Genomic DNA, 17328 nt, shown 5'->3' with positions numbered 1-17328 from the left:
GCCATCAGGAGGAGCTGCAGATGGGAGCTTCTCCTCCCCCTTGATCTATTCACCCGCTCTCTGGGGATAGTGCGAGACAATCAATGAGGGAAACAGAACGAACATAATACCTTTCCTAGGGTGATGAATCACTTTGCTTGCTCTATGTAGCATCCTAGTAAAGATGTTCTTTCTGAATGTATTTACAATCTCAGCCCTTTTGGTCAAACATCCTAATCTTTCCCTTCATGGCTTGATGTTCATTTCGTTATTTATTCCCGCTGTGACATATCCTGTGCCATTTTTTAGGGTTAGGGACTATATATAAATGCAAATTCTTGTTGTCACTACACATAGCAACTAGAATGGGGCTTCGCACACCCACCCCCTCAAGGTTGAGAGTCAAGTGGTCCCACAAGAGGAATCTGTCTGCTTCCACAGTGCAGCTTGCAAGAGAAACCCTATTCACATTACGAGATCTTACTCTGTTTTTATAGGAAGGTGATGCAAGCTGATTCTATGAAGAATTTTGTTAAGCTTTTGTCCCATTCTGTAGGTATTCTGTTTCCTTGTCAGGTCCCACACACCATTCAAGATCATCCACCCTTCCTTTTTCATGGATATCATCATCATCATAGGCAGTCCCTCGAAATCGAGGAAGATTTGCTTCCACTCCAAAAGTGAGTTCTCAGGTGACCGAACAGTCCAATATGGGAATTACAGTCTCTGTCACAGGTGGGACAGACAGTCATTGGAGGAAAGGGTGGGTGGGGAGTCTGGTTTGCCACACGCTCCTTCCGCTGTCTGCACTTGTTTTCTGCAGGCTCTCGGCGACGAGACTCGAGGATATAAAGTACTAGTGTTTGCCCTCCTCAAATTCTGCCCTCTTGAGCATCCCTGATTATAACTGTTCAACCATTGGCAGCTGTGCCTTCAGCTGCCTGAGCCCCAAGCTCTGGAACTCCCTCCCTAAACCTTTCCATCTGTCTACCTCTCTTTCCTCCTTTAAGACGCTCCTTAAAATCTTTGACCAGGCTTTTGATCCTCTGCCGTGGATCTGTGTCAAGTGTATTTGTTTAGTCTTTAAACACTCCTGTGAAGCACCTTGAGACATTTTACTACGTTAAAGGTGCTATATAAATACACATTGTTGTTATAGTGTCAGCCAGTGGCTCAATTGGTAGCACACTTGCCTCTGAGTCAGAAAGTTGTGGGTTCAAGTGTCACTCCAGGAATTTGAGCACAAAAATCTAGGCTGACACTCCAGTGCAGTGCTGAGGGAGTGCTGCACTGTTGGAGGTAACATCTTTCAGATGAGATGTTAAACCGAGGCCTGTTTGCTCTCTCAAGTGACATTAAAGATCCTGTGGCACTGTTTTGAAGAAGAGCAGGGGCGTTATCCCCAGTGTTCTAGCCAATATTTATCCCACACCCAACATCACTTTAAAAAAAAAACAGATTATCTGGTCATTATTACATTGCTGCTTCTGGGAGCATGTTGTGCGCAAATTTGTTGCTGTGTTTCCTACATTACAACAGTGATTACACATTGTTGTGTTCATACTCTATTTATTTGTTACAGCTCACTGGACGGGCATTAGGATCCTGCAGGAGCTATTCACAGTTGCTGTACTCATGCTGGTTCATGCCGGTTTGGGGACTCCATTTTGGGTTGTATAAAAGCACAGTTAAGTTAAGTTACATTTCTCCTGGCTAAGTTTGTCAGTTCACTTCAAAAAATACTTCATTGGCTGTAAAGTGCTTTGGAATGTCCGGTGTTCATGAAAGGCACCATATAAATGCAAGTTTTTCTTCCTTCTTTCCATCTGTTCTGCTTCCATTGTTTTTAACTTGCTAACCATTAATTAACAGCAGGAATCCGGCCAGAATTTCCCCCTCACTGCACGTGAGGGGAATTGCAGAGCCCCAATATCTAACCCAGCTCAGAAATGCTATTCAGGGGGTTGGGGGGTGTGGGTAGGGGAGACAAAAAACCAGGCTGTCACAGCAGCAACAATTCTCAACCAAATCAAAGCTCGCAACATAATCTTGCTCCCAAATCATTTGGTTTTTCTAGCCTCTAGTACTGACCAATATGGTTGTATTTTGGATGAAAAATTAAAGATAATAATCAGGATGACTTTCACATTGCATAGTATCTCTATGGCCTACTTTCCTCCTTTTTTGAATCCTGTCATGTACTATTTGACCTGGTTAAGCTGATCTGTTTCTGACTAGTTTTTAGATGCAATTGGTACCAGGTCACTTTACAATAGAGAAAAACATAAAATTGGTGTGCGGTATGTATAAATATTATTCCTTTTGCACAAAAGAATTTGACTGTGCCGAGACATTAAAAGCCAGTGTGTGAAGAATGGCATGAAACAGCTGGATGCTTCCCCAGTTCTCATAACTTATTAAATCAATATCATAAAAAGCTTTCTGTAACCATAATTGACCCACCCAGTCTGCAGGGTCTACATATATGCCTTGGCAATTCTTATTCAGTACATTAATCTTTTCAAAGACAAAGTAGAGTGAAGAAAATAAATTACAATGATTTCTAGCTAATAAATGCATCCCATGTCTTGGTTTCCATTTAACCCGTCCAACAGCTTCTATTCTTCTGCTTCTTTCTGCAGCCGTGTTACTTCAGCCTCTAGATGTTTATCTGGCTTCATCTTGGTCTGTATTGGGGCATAGTCACTGTAGCGCCAGTCTTGGAGCTTGGCCAGTCTCTGATTTTCACCTCGCCTGGCACCATTCTCCATTAGGCCTCTGATAAAAATGAGTCTGGCAAACCTAGTGGGAACCGTGACAAAAATGATTCTCTGCTGTCGATGGACCAAAGTAAGTCTGGCATTTTCTCTCTTAGGCAGTCCCTCGTATCGAGGATGACTTGCTTCCACACCAAAAAGGGATGAGTTCACAGGTGTTTCAATGAAGGACCTGCCATTCTAGGTCCTGAACTACATGTTAAAGGGTGGAAGATGCCTGTGCATGGAATTTTTTAATGTGTGGTGGCCGTTGCACACCAGCCACCACACGGGCTTGATAGAGCTAGGTCTTGGTCCAGTGGCAAGGATTAACCAAGACGACTGGAGACCAGCTCTGCTGTACGGTCCTAATGCACACACATATCGCAGTGTGGCTGGCCCATGCTGCCCCAGGGCCCTCGCCTCTGCTGGGCCTCGAACTCACGCCTCTCCTGGGCCCTGATCACGTCGCTTTTTTCTTTTTTCTTCTTATATTAGTCAGTAACTTTTAACATTGTTGTTGCCAATTTAAGTGTATCTAAGGGTTCAGTCATGGCAGGAGAGCTCAGTCGGGTGTTATGCTCCTCCTGTACCATGTGGGAACTCGGGGACGCTTCCGGTGTCCCTGACGACTACGTGTGCGGGAAGTGTATCCATCTCAAGCTCCTGACGGTCCGCGTTATGGAATTGGAGCTGAGGGTGGATTCACTCTGGAGCATCCACGATGCTGAGAATGACATGAATAGCACGTTTAGTCAGTTGGTCTTACCGCAGGGAAAGGGTCCACAGCCAGATAGGGAATGGAAGACCAGCAGGAAGAGTAGTGCAAGGAAGGTAGTGCAGGGGTCCCCTGTGGTCATCCCCCTGCAAAACAGATACACCGTTTTGAGTACTGTTGAGGGGAATGACTCATCAGGGGAGGGCAGCAGCAGCCAAGTTCATGGCACCGTGGCTGGCTCTGCTGCACAGGAGGGCAAGAAAAAGAGTGGGAGAGCAATAGTGATAGGGGATTCAATGGTGAGGGGAATAGATAGGCGTTTCTGCGGCCGCGACCGAGACTCCAGGATGGTATGTTGCCTCCCTGGTGCAAGGGTCAAGGATGTCTCGGAGCGGGTGCAGGACATTCTGAAATGGGAGGGAGAACAGCCAGTTGTTGTGGTGCACATTGGTACCAACGACATAGATAAAAAAAGGGATGAGGTCCTACGAAACGAATTTAAGGAGCTAGGAGCTAAATTAAAAAGTAGGACCTCAAAAGTAGTAATCCCGGGATTGCTACCAGTGCCACGTGATAGTCAGAGTAGGAATCGCAGGATAGCGCAGATGAATACGTGGCTTGAGCAGTGGTGCAGCAGGGAGGGATTCAAATTCCTGGGGCATTGGGACCGGTTCTGGAGGAGGTGGGACCAGTACAAACCGGACGGTCTGCACCTGGGCAGAACCGGAACCAATGTCCTAGGGGGAGCGTTTGCTAGTGCTGTTGGGGAGGATTTAAACTAATATGGCAGGGGGATGGGAACCAATGCAGGGAGACAGAGGGAAACAAAAAGGAGGCAAAAGCAAAAGACAGAAAGGAGATGAGGAAAAGTGGAGGGCAGAGAAACCCAAGGCAAAGAACAAAAAGGGCCACTGTACAGCAAAATTCTAAAAGGACAAAGGGTGTTAAAAAAACAAGCCTGAAGGCTTTGTGTCTTAATGCAAGGAGTATCCGCAATAAGGTGGATGAATTAATTGTGCAAATAGATGTTAACAAATATGATGTGATTGGGATTACGGAGACGTGGCTCCAGGATGATCAGGGCTGGGAACTCAACATTCAGGGGTATTCAACATTCAGGAAGGATAGAATAAAAGGAAAAGGAGGTGGGGTAGCATTGCTGGTTAAAGAGGAGATTAATGCAATAGTTAGGAAAGACATTAGCTTGGATGATGTGGAATCTATATGGGTAGAGCTGCAGAACACCAAAGGGCAAAAAACGTTAGTAGGAGTTGTGTACAGACCTCCAAACAGTAATAGGGATGTTGGGGAGGGCATCAAACAGGAAATTAGGGGTGCATGCAATAAAGGTGTAGCAGTTATAATGGGTGACTTTAATATGCACATAGATTGGGCTAGCCAAACTGGAAGCAATACGGTGGAGGAGGATTTCCTGGAATGCATAAGGGATGGTTTTCTAGACCAATATGTTGAGGAACCAACTAGGGGGGAGGCCATCTTAGACTGGGTGTTGTGTAATGAGAGAGGATTAATTAGCAATCTCATTGTGCGAGGCCCCTTGGGGAAGAGTGACCATAATATGGTGGAATTCTGCATTAGGATAGAGAATGAAACAGTAAATTCAGAGACCATGGTCCAGAACTCAAAGAAGGGTAACTTTGAAGGTATGAGGTGTGAATTGGCTAGGATAGATTGGCGAATGATACTTAGGGGGTTGACTGTGGATGGGCAATGGCAGACATTTAGAGACCGCATGGATGAATTACAACAATTGTACATTCCTGTCTGACGTAAAAATAAAAAAGGGAAGGTGGCTCAACCGTGGCTATCTAGGGAAATCAGGGATAGTATTAAAGCCAAGGAAGTGGCATACAAATTGGCCAGAAATAGCAGCGAACCTGGGGACTGGGAGAAATTTAGAACTCAGCAGAGGAGGACAAAGGGTTTGATTACCGCAGGGAAAATGGAGTACGAGAAGAAGCTTGCAGGGAACATTAAGGCGGATTGCAAAAGTTTCTATAGGTATGTAAAGAGAAAAAGGTTAGTAAAGACAAACGTAGGTCCCCTGCAGTCAGAATCAGGGGAAGTCATAACGGGGAACAAAGAAATGTCAGACCAATTGAACAAGTACTTTGGTTCGGTATTCACTAAGGAGGATACAAACAACCTTCCGGATATAAAAGGGGTCAGAGGGTCGAGTAAGGAGGGGGAACTGAGGGAAATCTTTATTAGTCGGGAAATTGTGTTGGGGAAATTGATGGGATTGAAGGCCGATAAATCCCCAGGGCCTGATAGACTGCATCCCAGAGTACTTAAGGAGGTGGCCTTGGAAATAGCGGATGCATTGACAGTCATTTTCCAACATTCCATTGACTCTGGATCAGTTCCTATGGAGTGGAGGGTAGCCAATGTAACCCCACTTTTTAAAAAAGGAGGGAGAGAGAAAACAGAGAATTATAGACCGGTCAGCCTGACCTCAGTAGTGGGTAAAATGATGGAATCAATTATTAAGGATGTCATAGCAGTGCATCTGGAAAATGGTGACATGATAGGTCCAAGTCAGCATGGATTTGTCAAAGGGAAATCATGCTTGACAAATCTTCTGGAATTTTTTGAGGATGTTTCCAGTAAAGTGGACAAAGGAGAACCAGTTGATGTGGTATATTTGGACTTTCAGAAGGCTTTCGACAAGGTCCCACACAAGAGATTAATGTGCAAAGTTAAAGCACATGGGATTGGGGGTAGTGTGCTGACGTGGATTGAGAACTGGTTGTCAGACAGGAAGCAAAGAGTAGGAGTAAACGGGTACTTTTCAGAATGGCAGGCAGTGACTAGTGGGGTGCCGCAAGGTTCTGTGCTGGGGCCCCAGCTGTTTACATTGTACATTAATGATTTAGACGAGGGGATTAAATGCAGTATCTCCAAATTTGCGGATGACACTAAGTTGGGTGGCAGTGTGAGCTGCGAGGAGGATGCTATTAGGCTGCAGAGTGACTTGGATAGGTTAGGTGAGTGGGCAAATGCATGGCAGATGAAGTATAATGTGGATAAATGTGAGGTTATCCACTTTGGTGGTAAAAACAGAGAGACAGACTATTATCTGAATGGTGACAGATTAGGAAAAGGGAAGGTGCAACGAGACCTGGGTGTCATGGTACATCAGTCATTGAAGGTTAGCATGCAGGTACAGGTGGCGGTTAAGAAAGCAAATTGCATGTTGGCCTTCATAGCGAGGGAATTTGAATACAGGGGCAGGGAGGTGTTGCTACAGTTGTACAGGGCCTTGGTGAGGCCACACCTGGAGTATTGTGTACAGTTTTGGTCTCCTAACTTGAGGAAGGACATTCTTGCTATTGAGGGAGTGCAGTGAAGATTCACTAGACTGATTCCCGGGATGGCGGGACTGACCTATCAAGAAAGACTGGATCAACTGGGCTTGTATTCACTGGAGTTCAGAAGAATGAGAGGGGACCTCATGGAAACGTTTAAAATTCTGACGGGTTTAGACAGGTTAGATGCAGGAAGAATGTTCCCAATGTTGGGGAAGTCCAGAACCAGGGGTCACAGTCTGAGGATAAGGGGTAAGCCATTTAGGACCGAGATGAGGAGAAACTTCTTCACCCAGAGAGTGGTGAACCTGTGGAATTCTCTACCACAGAAAGTAGTTGAGGCCAATTCACTAAATATATTCAAAAGGGAGTTAGATGAAGTCCTTACTACTCGGGGGATCAAGGGTTATGGCGAGAAAGCAGGAAGGGGGTACTGAAGTTTCATGTTCAGCCATGAACTCATTGAATGGCGGTGCAGGCTAGAAGGGCTGAATGGCCTGCTCCTGCATCTATTTTCTATGTTTCTATGTTTCTATGTTTCTATGCTCCACGATAACTCGCCGCTCTTGTGCCCCAACCTCGCCGCTCCTGCTGTACCTGCCCACGCTCCAATCACTGACCTGGAACTTGGTGATGTCCAATCCAGTTGCCCTCTGCACGGCCGTTGCCCTCTTGCACCAGCTCCTTCAGCCTTCTCAGTGCTGTCCCATGCTCCACCCGACACAAACTGCCACCGACTGCATCCTATCCCATACCAAATCAGGCTCACTTATTGCTTCAGTGTGACTCCCCATGCTGACTGCATTAACTTCAAGATTCATGTCCTCATCTACAATCCCTCCCTCTCAAACCTCTTCCAGGCCCTACACCCCTCCTTACACCCTCTGCTATTCTGACTATGAGCCATTGTGCATTCCCCTCCTGCCCTCCACTCTCCTTCTTAGGCAGTCCCTCGGAATCGAGGATGACTCCACTCTACCATCAGTGGTACAAGTTTCAGACATCTCAGCCCCACACACTAGAACTCTCTCTCTCTCTCTCTCTCTCTCTCACTTTAAACCTCTCCACCTTGCTTCCTCTATTCCCACTTGCATCCCGCTTTTTTCACTTTCCCCTAATTCCACCTTTACCAGCTCCCCTCCCACCATGGATCTGAGCCAGAACAGTGAAGTGCTTCGGGACATTTTACTGCACTAAAGCTTTTATTGGCCCGCATTTTGTTGTCAAAGTAACGATGAGGCTAATGTCGTTCACCATTATTTACGCGTAAATGGTACAGCAACGTCAGACGAGGCGCAGATGCACAGATATCCACCGTTAGCTTCACGAAAGCGACAATTCGTTGTCTGCCTCACCATTGACGTACAGTGAATGGTGTGAAGTTGCTGTATTTGGCCAATAGATATGAACTAAGCTCACCACAGATATTTAGGGCTCATAATTAGTAGTGAAAGTACCCTTTTTCATGATCTAATCATTGTAAGTTACTGGCAATCAAACTCTTTGGAACTAAAAATTTACTATTACAAGTGTGGAATCTCATTCCTTCAGGTATTCATCGTTGGCAATTTTAAAAAAAAGTCAGTTAAATTTTTTTTTTAAATCCTCTTTCTATCTCAATTTTTTTCTTTCTTAATCCAATCTTTTTTTCCCCTTCTTTATTTCACTTTCTGTACCTGATTTGACATTGAATTCACCCACTCTAATTCACACTTCCTTCTCTGATCTTTCTCTGTTTATTTCTCACACTTGCTTGCCCCATTCACTCAGGTCCAAGATGCCCGGTTTCCCTCGCACTTTCAAGCTTGCACTTCCAGTAACTTGTAACGCATAATTTTTGTCAAAACCTAAAACGTGCACGAACAAGTCTAACTAACGGCAGATGCCCTGCTACAGCAAAATCTGGCCATTGTTGAACGTTACATTAGATATTCCACAGACGAGGCCAATAGTGTGAAAGACGTTTGAAGTAGTGCCGAGTAAGACTGGGCTCAGATGAAGAGGACAATAATAAATTGTAATTGTTACATGATTTCTATCTACTCATCCATAGTGTCTTTTTGAAACTCTCTCATATTCAATAGAACAAGAGAGGCAGCTATGTATAATGTGTGGGAGTGAGTTAAGACTAATGTCAGGGAGGACTGGATCTCTTAATTTTCTTTATATATCTAAAGACGCAACCAACAGAATACCGCTAAGGTTCGGGCGGTGGCGGTATTAATGCAAATTCCAGCCCTTTATTCCTTGGAGCTTAACAGCAGTATCTGGCTCCTAAATCCAGCTTCAAGTTCTGCCGGCTTCATCTCCCAATCTAATTCATGTGAGTTGTCCATGCTTCTATTATGGCTGTCATTCTAACAACAACAAAACAACTTGCATTTATATAGCACCTTTAACATGGTGAAACATCCCAAGGCGCTTCACAGGAGTATTGAAAGATTAAAAATAGATAATATGGGAGCCTCTGCACGAAATGTTACTTTACAACCCCTTCACCTGAGCAGAAGTAGTTTTCCTACATGGTTGGGGTGGGATGTTGAGCAGAGGGGAGGGGATTGGAAAGGAAGGGTAATCACTGGATTTCAGTGAAATGATGCACTCTAGATGCTTTCTCAGCTGTAAACAACAGAATCGCAGGCAGTCCATACCTTGCCTATATAGGTTACTTGTGTCCTAGCATTAAGTGAGTAGTAATAGTTGTACAGCCTGCTGTCCGGTTTATGAAAACACCCTCAGCTGCCTGTTATGTCATTGTAGCTACACACTTGCTGAGCATTCCTTCGAAAAATACTTGCATTTAAAACTCACATATCAAAAGTCTCAAAGATCTTCACACAATTACCATTTTTACTCGAATAACCTGATATGATTCTATGATCCCTGTGCTCTTCCAATTCTGGCTTCCTGCCCATCCCTGATTTTAATCGCTCCAACATTGGTGGCCATGCTTTCAGCTGGCCTAAGCTCTGGAATTACCTCCCTAAAGCTCTCTACATCTCTCTTCTCCTTTTTAAGACGCTTCTTAAAACCTGCCTTTGGTCATCTGTCCTAATTTCTTCTTAGGTGGCTTGGTGTCATACTTTGGTAATGCTCCTGTGATAGGCCTTGGGACGTTTTACGATGTTAAAGGTACTATATAAATGCAAGTTGTTGTTGTTGTTGTGATTCGATGTGGACACGTGGTACACAACACTGAATCATTTCTACTTAACAAAGTCTTTTTTTAAATAAAAATTCTGCCAACCCATTGTCTCCTCCTCGCTCAAAGGAGCTGAGTGAGGAATGGGTAGCGTGTGTGTCAATGTTTTTTTAATTCATTCATGGAATGTGGGTGTCGCTGACAAGGCCGGCATTTATTGCCCATCCATCATTGCCCTCGAGAAGGTGGTGGTGAGCCGCCTTCTTGAACCACTGCAGTCCGTGTGGCGAAGGAACTCCCACAGTGCTGTTAGGGAGGGAGTTCCACGATTTTGACCCAGCGACAATGAAGAAATGGCAATATAATTCCAAGTCAGGCTGGTGTGTGACTTGGAGGGAAACATGGAGGTGATGGTGTTCACATGTGCTTGCTGCCCCTGTCCTTCTAGGTGGTAAAAGTCGCAGTAAATGTGTATTCTAATTTAATTATATCACAGTCCTGTCTATCCCAATGTCTGTTTATGCAGGGCTCACTGGGTAGTAAACAAGAGCAATATCCAGGAAAACTAAGTGCAGATTGATTTTTTTAAACAAAACATTTGCCAAGGTAGACCTCCCAGATACCTCCGTTGATAAACACATTGGTTGGTTTGATACTGAACCATGCAAACAGAACAAAACATAACAAAAACAGATTATCAGGTCATTATCACATTGCTGTTTGTGGGAGCTTGCTGTGTGCAATTTGCTGCCGTGTTTCCTACATTACCACAGTGACTGCACTCCAATAGTATTTCATTGGCTGTAAAGTGCTTTAGGACTTCCTGAGGTTGTGAAAGGCGCTATATAAATGCAAATCTTCCGTTTCTTTCTTTCACATATAACAAACGATACTGGAGTGTGGTTACCTTCTTGGGTCCACACAGCAGCATTAGTCATTGCCTTCAAGGAGGGTCAAGACTAGATGGAATGGGTAGAAATGTTGTGTTAACTCCATTTTTTTAGCAGAGAATCCATAACTGGACTCAATGTAAATTAAATATCTTAGTTGCAAGTAAATGGTACCTTTCTAAGTGAAGGGTACACTGTGGAGGACACTGGAAGATGGGACCTGAATTTCTGCAGGTGTTTTATATGTCTGTCACTGTAACTTTGGCTGGAGTCTGGTGCTTCCTCTCCCCCCACACATTCCGAGAAATTATGTAAATTGCCGTTTTTAACTGCTTTTATGTGCTTCTCTGGAGCTCCGCTGATAAGAATATAAGAACATAAGAAATAGGAGCAGGAGTAGGCCATATGGCCCCTCGAGCCTGCTCCGCCATTTAATACGATCATGGCTGATCCAATCATCGACTCAGGTCCACTTCCCTGCCTGCTCTCGATAACCCCTTATCCCCTTATCGTTTAAGAAATTGTCTATTTCTGTCTCAAATGTATTCAATGTCCCAGCTTCCACAGCTCTCTGAGGCAGCGAATTCTGTAGATCCACAAGCCTCTGAGAGAAGAAATGTCTCCTCATCTCAGTTTTAAATGGGAGGCCCCTTATTCTAAGATTATGCCCTCTAGTTCTAGTCTCCCCTATCAGTGGAAACAACCTCTCTGCATCCACCTTGTCAAGCCCCCTCATAATCTTATACATTTCGATAAGATCACCTCTCATTCTTCTGAATTCCAATGAGTAGAGGCCCAACCTACTCAACCTTTCCTCATAAGTCAATCCCCTCATCTCCAGAATCAACCTTGTGAAACTTCTCTGAACTGCCTCCAAAGCAAGTATATCTTTTCGTAAATATGGATACCAAAACTGCACGCAGTATTCCAGGTGTGGCCTCACCAATACCCTGTACAACTGTAGCAAGACTTCCCTGCTTTTATACTCCTTCCCCTTTGCAATAAAGGCCAAGAGTCCATTGGCCTTCCTGATCACTTGCTGTACCTGCATACTATCCTTTTGTGTTGCATGCACAAGTACCCCCAGGTCCCGCAGTACTGCAGCACTTTGCAATCTTTCTCCATTTAAATAATAACTTGCTCTTTCATTTTTTTCTGCCAAGGTGCATGACCTCACACTTTCCAACATTATACTCCATCTACCAAATTTTTGGCCACTCACAGCCTGTCTATGTCCTTTTGCAGATTTTTTGTGTCCTCCTCACACATTGCTTTTCTTCCCATCTTTGTATCGTCAGCAAACTTGGTTACGTTACACCCGGTCCCTTCTTTCAAGTCGTTAATACAGATTGTAAACATTTGAGGTCCCAGCACTGATCCCTGCGGCACCCCACTGGTTACTAATTGCCAACCCGAGAATGAACCATTTATCCCGACTCTCTGTTTTCTGTTCATTAGCCAATTCTCTATCCATGCTAATATATTTCCCCAACCCTGTGAACTTTTATCTTTTATGTGACATCTTGTCAAATGCCTTCTGGAAGTCCACGTAACCTTTCGCCTAAATCTTACAGCACGTAGTTGGAATGTAATAAATGTGGCTGCATTACTTGAGTGGTGGCGGGGAAGCAGTTAAAATGGAATAGCTCTGTTCCCGCCAATCAGCCATTTTAATGCCAGTGGTTTTGGTAGTGGATGAGGCTCCCTCAGGAGTGTTGCTCTAGGCCCCGCAAGGAAAGTCCAAGCCTCCATCACCCTGGATTGCGCCCCCCACCCCCCGCCCCACTCTAGCCATGAGACCCTCACAATTATTCCCTTCCTGGACCTACCTTGCTGCCAACTGCCTTCTCCTAATGTCAGTGAACAGCCTCCAAACTGCCCAATCTTGATTTCTAATATGACACAATGGTTGGAGCCGGCATCAAATCTCTCCTCACAGAAGAGGGGCTTCGATCTATTTCTTGGATATTATGGACTGAATAACATGCTCTGCTCAAGGGCAAGGTTCAGTGTCAGAGAGGCAAACTCAAAAAAACTTGTCATCCCAAGCCTTTATGTTGTCCAAGTCCGGCTGGATGCTGCCATGTTGTGGTTACATACTCAGGGCAGTTGTTAATGTAGCTGAGCACTGCGAAATTGCCAGTGAACAGCCCTACCCCTGTCTATGACAGAGGGAAGGCTAGCAATGAGGCAGGTGACGATGGTTGGACTGAGGATGCTTCTCTGACAAACTCCTGCAGCGGGATTGTGATGAATGGTCTCTGACAGCCGCAGCCATCTTCCATTGCGTCAGGAATGACTCTGGGCACTGGAGAGTTTTTCCAGGTCATTCACCTTCTTGCAGATTTGTGGGATCTTGCTGCGTGCAAAATGGTGCCCCGAAAACCGGCTTTTGCGAGGCTTCGCTGGGTCCGTGCGCACTTCGTATAGAACCGGTGAGGCTGGAATTTTCAGCCCATTGTGTGCAAAGTGCTTTGAGATATTTGTGACAGATATAATGAGGTGCAAAGTTTTCATTTCTAAGTCCAAAGCTTTTTTACTTAAAAAGAAGAGCTCAGGTCTGATTCTGATATGGTTGCCTCACGCCACTGGTTAATTGGTGACACTTTAGTCATTTTTAACAGTATTATTCTGAGTATTGCACTCTAGTTCTATCTACGCAATTGCTGTTTATACAATATTCAAATTCAACTAGGAACAAATGATCTGTGCACGTATTATGCAACAAAAGATTCGTACAGCTTCATTTACAGAATACGTGAATGCTGCTTTTATGCAAATTAGGTAAATGACCTTATTAAGAGCTGCTTTATGGTGCAGTACTAAAGATCAGTGGGCCAGGGCTGCTGATTAGAGGGGAGATGTTGAACAAATTACCACAGGCCTAGATGGGCAGAACATTGTGATGATCAGGTTCAATTGAATTGACTTGATGTAACTGATAGTTGGAACTGAAATGCATACCCTGTACAATGGACTCAAAATTGGTCAGGAGTTGCTCCGTTTTTTTTGGAGCAACTTGATTTTTCTGGAATATCTTAAAAATCCCCATTTTGCACATTCAATTTGCGCCAGTGTAAGTGAGTTAGATACGATTTTTTTAGCTTAGTGTAGTTTTCCTCAAAAGGGGGCGTTACCAGCCACCTACGCCAGTTTTGGCCATTTAGGCCACATTGGACAGTTAATAGTTACTCCAAATCTACTTAGGCTAGTGTATATGGCCACTTCAGAAAACCCTTGCGGAGAATTAAGAAATCAGTGCAGGTAGGTACATCGGAGGCCAGCAGAACTTAATGACTTGACTAAAGAATGTGAATAGGATCAAACAGCTATACAGGACATCATTTGACAAACTTCGCAAAGTTAATTTACTATACAACAGAAGCATTCATGGAAGCTTAAACTACAAAAATAAAAGAAGTAAAAGGTAGTTGAATTAAATTGCCCTAATCTCACAACTAATTTAAACAACTATTTGTTTTCAACGATTATACTGGGCCAAAATTGAGTGCATATTATCTAAATAAAGTCTACTTCAATAAATAAGATATCCTCTCAGTGTTCCTCTGTTCTTCTTTCACAATAGCACCAGGTGAATAGGCTTGACAAATAGTCACCACTATTCACAAGAGACAAAACATTTACATAATTTTTTCAAAATATCCAAAAGTCCAGGAAAATGACAAGCCATTAAGAAAGTTCAAAAATAGCTACAGTGCATAAAATTTCAAACCTGAGGTCAATCGCACTGGGAGGCCATTCGGCCAGGGATAGGGGCTGCAGCACGCACAGAGAGGCTGGGGCAAGGAGCTACTGCACGTGCGCGGACACTCCACTGCGCATGTGCAGATGTCCCGGCACTGTTTTCAGCGCAGGACACTGGTTCCGTCCCTGACCCGACTGGCCTCGCTGCACGAAGACCAAGGAGAGACCGGGCAGCGGCCACAGCGGGGAGCGATTTTTTTCGGCACACTTATCAACGGAGAAAAGCAGCGCATCTCCAGTAAGTGCGCCAAAAAAAAGGGGTGGGCCAAATTTGAGCCTATAGAGGGGTGGTGGCAGTTTGATATCCTTGTACAAGGGCACTCTGAAGAAACGATTTCCTCAAATGTTTTTGCCGCACTAATGCAAAAGACTTGGCCTATCTTGTTCCAGCTCTGCTTCTGTTACATGAAAGCTGGAGACCTGGCTCTCCGAATCGCACGATTGGATCCTGCCGATCAAATAAAAGGGAAGAAGGGATGTATGGAGGATGATCTCCCAAGGACAGACAGACAGACTTGCATTTATATAGCACTTTTCATGACCACCGGATGTCTCAAGGTACTTTACAGCCAATAAAGTACTTTTTGAAGTGTAGTCACTGTTGTAATGTCGGAAATGCAGCAGCCAATTTGCTCACAGCAAGCTCCCACAAACAGTAGTGTGATAATGACCAGATAATCTGTATAAGTGATGTTGGTTGAGGGATGAATATTGGCCAAGACACCAAGGATAACTCCCCTTGTCTTCTTCGAAATAGTGCCAAAGGATCTTTTACATGAGAGAGCAGACTCAGTTTAACATAACGTAAGAAATAGGAGCAGGAGTAGACCATTTGGCCCCTTGAGCCTGCTCCACCATTCAATAAGATCATGGCTGAACTGATCCTGGCCTCAACTCCACTTTCCCTGCCCGCTCCCCATAACCTTTGACTCCCGTATCATTCAAAAATCTGTCTATCTCCACCTTAAATATATTCAATGATCCAGCCTCCACAGCTCTCCAGGGTAGAGAATTCCAAAGATTCACGACCCTCTGAGAGAAGAAGTTCCTCCTCATTTCTGTTTTAAATGGGCAACCCCTTATTCTGAAACTATGCCCCCTAGTTCTAGATTCCCCCATGAGGGGAAACATCCTCTCTGCATCTACCCTGTCATGCCCCCTCATGTGTTATATGTTTCAATAAGATCACCTCTCATTCTTCTAAACTCCAATGAGTGTATGCCCAACCTGCTCAACCTTTCTTCATATGACAATCCCTTCATCTCAGGAATCAACCTCATCCAAAAACAGGCAAAAGGAGGGCACAAAGGCTTATTAAAGGTCTTACTGGATAAGTTATGGTGACATGCCTTGCACATTATTTCACTCAAGGATGGGAGATCGATAAATACAATTTGTTTCTCAGTAGTTTTTAATTTGCATAGTTTATTCAGGTGCAGGGATTAGGTCTAATTTACCACTTTGTTCAGACTCTACAACTACCTCAGCTAATGCCCTGAATCCCTCTCCGAGCTGTGTACTTTTCTATTCCTATGCTACTTTGACACTGAGTGAAAATATATTGTAACATCAACAATTATATCAAGAGTGTCTTTTGATTACTGATAGAGCACTGAGAACATTTATATATCATTCTAATGTTTATACTCAACAAATGTTCTCTCCCAGTAACATAGAGGAACTCTTTATCAGTTTATATTGTTGAATTCCACAGTATTGGATATCAAAACTATTTCATATCCATCAAATCTGTGGTTGTTGCCGTTGCTCTTGACTGTAGTTATTAAACACAACGCCACATTGACAATTTTCAAGATAGTGGATATACTCTTTCGAAAGAGCTTAGAGCCTCTTCATATAAATGAGAACTTTTGATTCCCTCCACATTTGTAATACACCTGACTAAAATGACATTGAGATAGTAATGATGTTTTCATGTGTGAATGAGAGTTAGTGATTTCAGTCCAAACCAGTGAGATGGCAGAGTTGCTACAATTGGTTTTGGTGTCCCCAGATTAATGAGGGGAATAATCAGCCAAGATTCCCACTGTTAATCTTTACCTTATGGGCCTTGCTGCAAAGTCAATGGGGGCGAGATTCAACTTGGCTAGTAACGAATCAGCTGCCCATTTTGCACTCCGCCAATTTTTCATTTTGTGGTATCGGTCAAGACAAATTTTAATGTATAGACGTGATTGCCCACTTCTTCGACAGCACCTCCCAAACCCACCACCTCTACCAATTGTAAGGACAACGGCAGCAGGCGCATGGGAACACCACCACCTCCAAATTCCCCTCCAAGTCGCACACCATTCTGACTTGGAAATATATCGCTGTTTCTTCATCGTTGCTGGATCAAAATCCTGAAACTTCCTCCCTAACAGCATTGTGGCGGTTCCTTTACCACACGGACTGCAGCGGATCGCGAAGACGGCTCACCACCACCTTTCTCAAAAGGAATTAGGGACAGGCAATAACTGCTGGCCTTACCAGCGCCGCCCACATCCCAGGAATTAATTTTTAAAACTTGAGCGAGCCCCAGGAGGGCTATTTGTGCCCACTCAGAATCATTTTGAGCATGTGTCAGTAAAGGAGGGGAGAAAATTTCTTAAATATAAAACATTGCTACTGAAGTGTATAGCATTTTAGTGAACCAAATCTTTTTCTCTCGGGACAAAGAAGTAATCAATCACTGGAGATTGGCTTCTGATGGTAATTGGAGGGCGATTGCTTTGGAATATTCTTCAGC

The sequence above is a fragment of the Pristiophorus japonicus genome, chromosome 18 (assembly GCF_044704955.1).
Source record: "Pristiophorus japonicus isolate sPriJap1 chromosome 18, sPriJap1.hap1, whole genome shotgun sequence".
In the NCBI taxonomy this organism is placed as follows: domain Eukaryota; kingdom Metazoa; phylum Chordata; class Chondrichthyes; family Pristiophoridae; genus Pristiophorus; species Pristiophorus japonicus.
The sequence above is the reverse complement of the archived record's forward strand: the minus strand, read 5'-3'. Positions refer to the sequence as shown.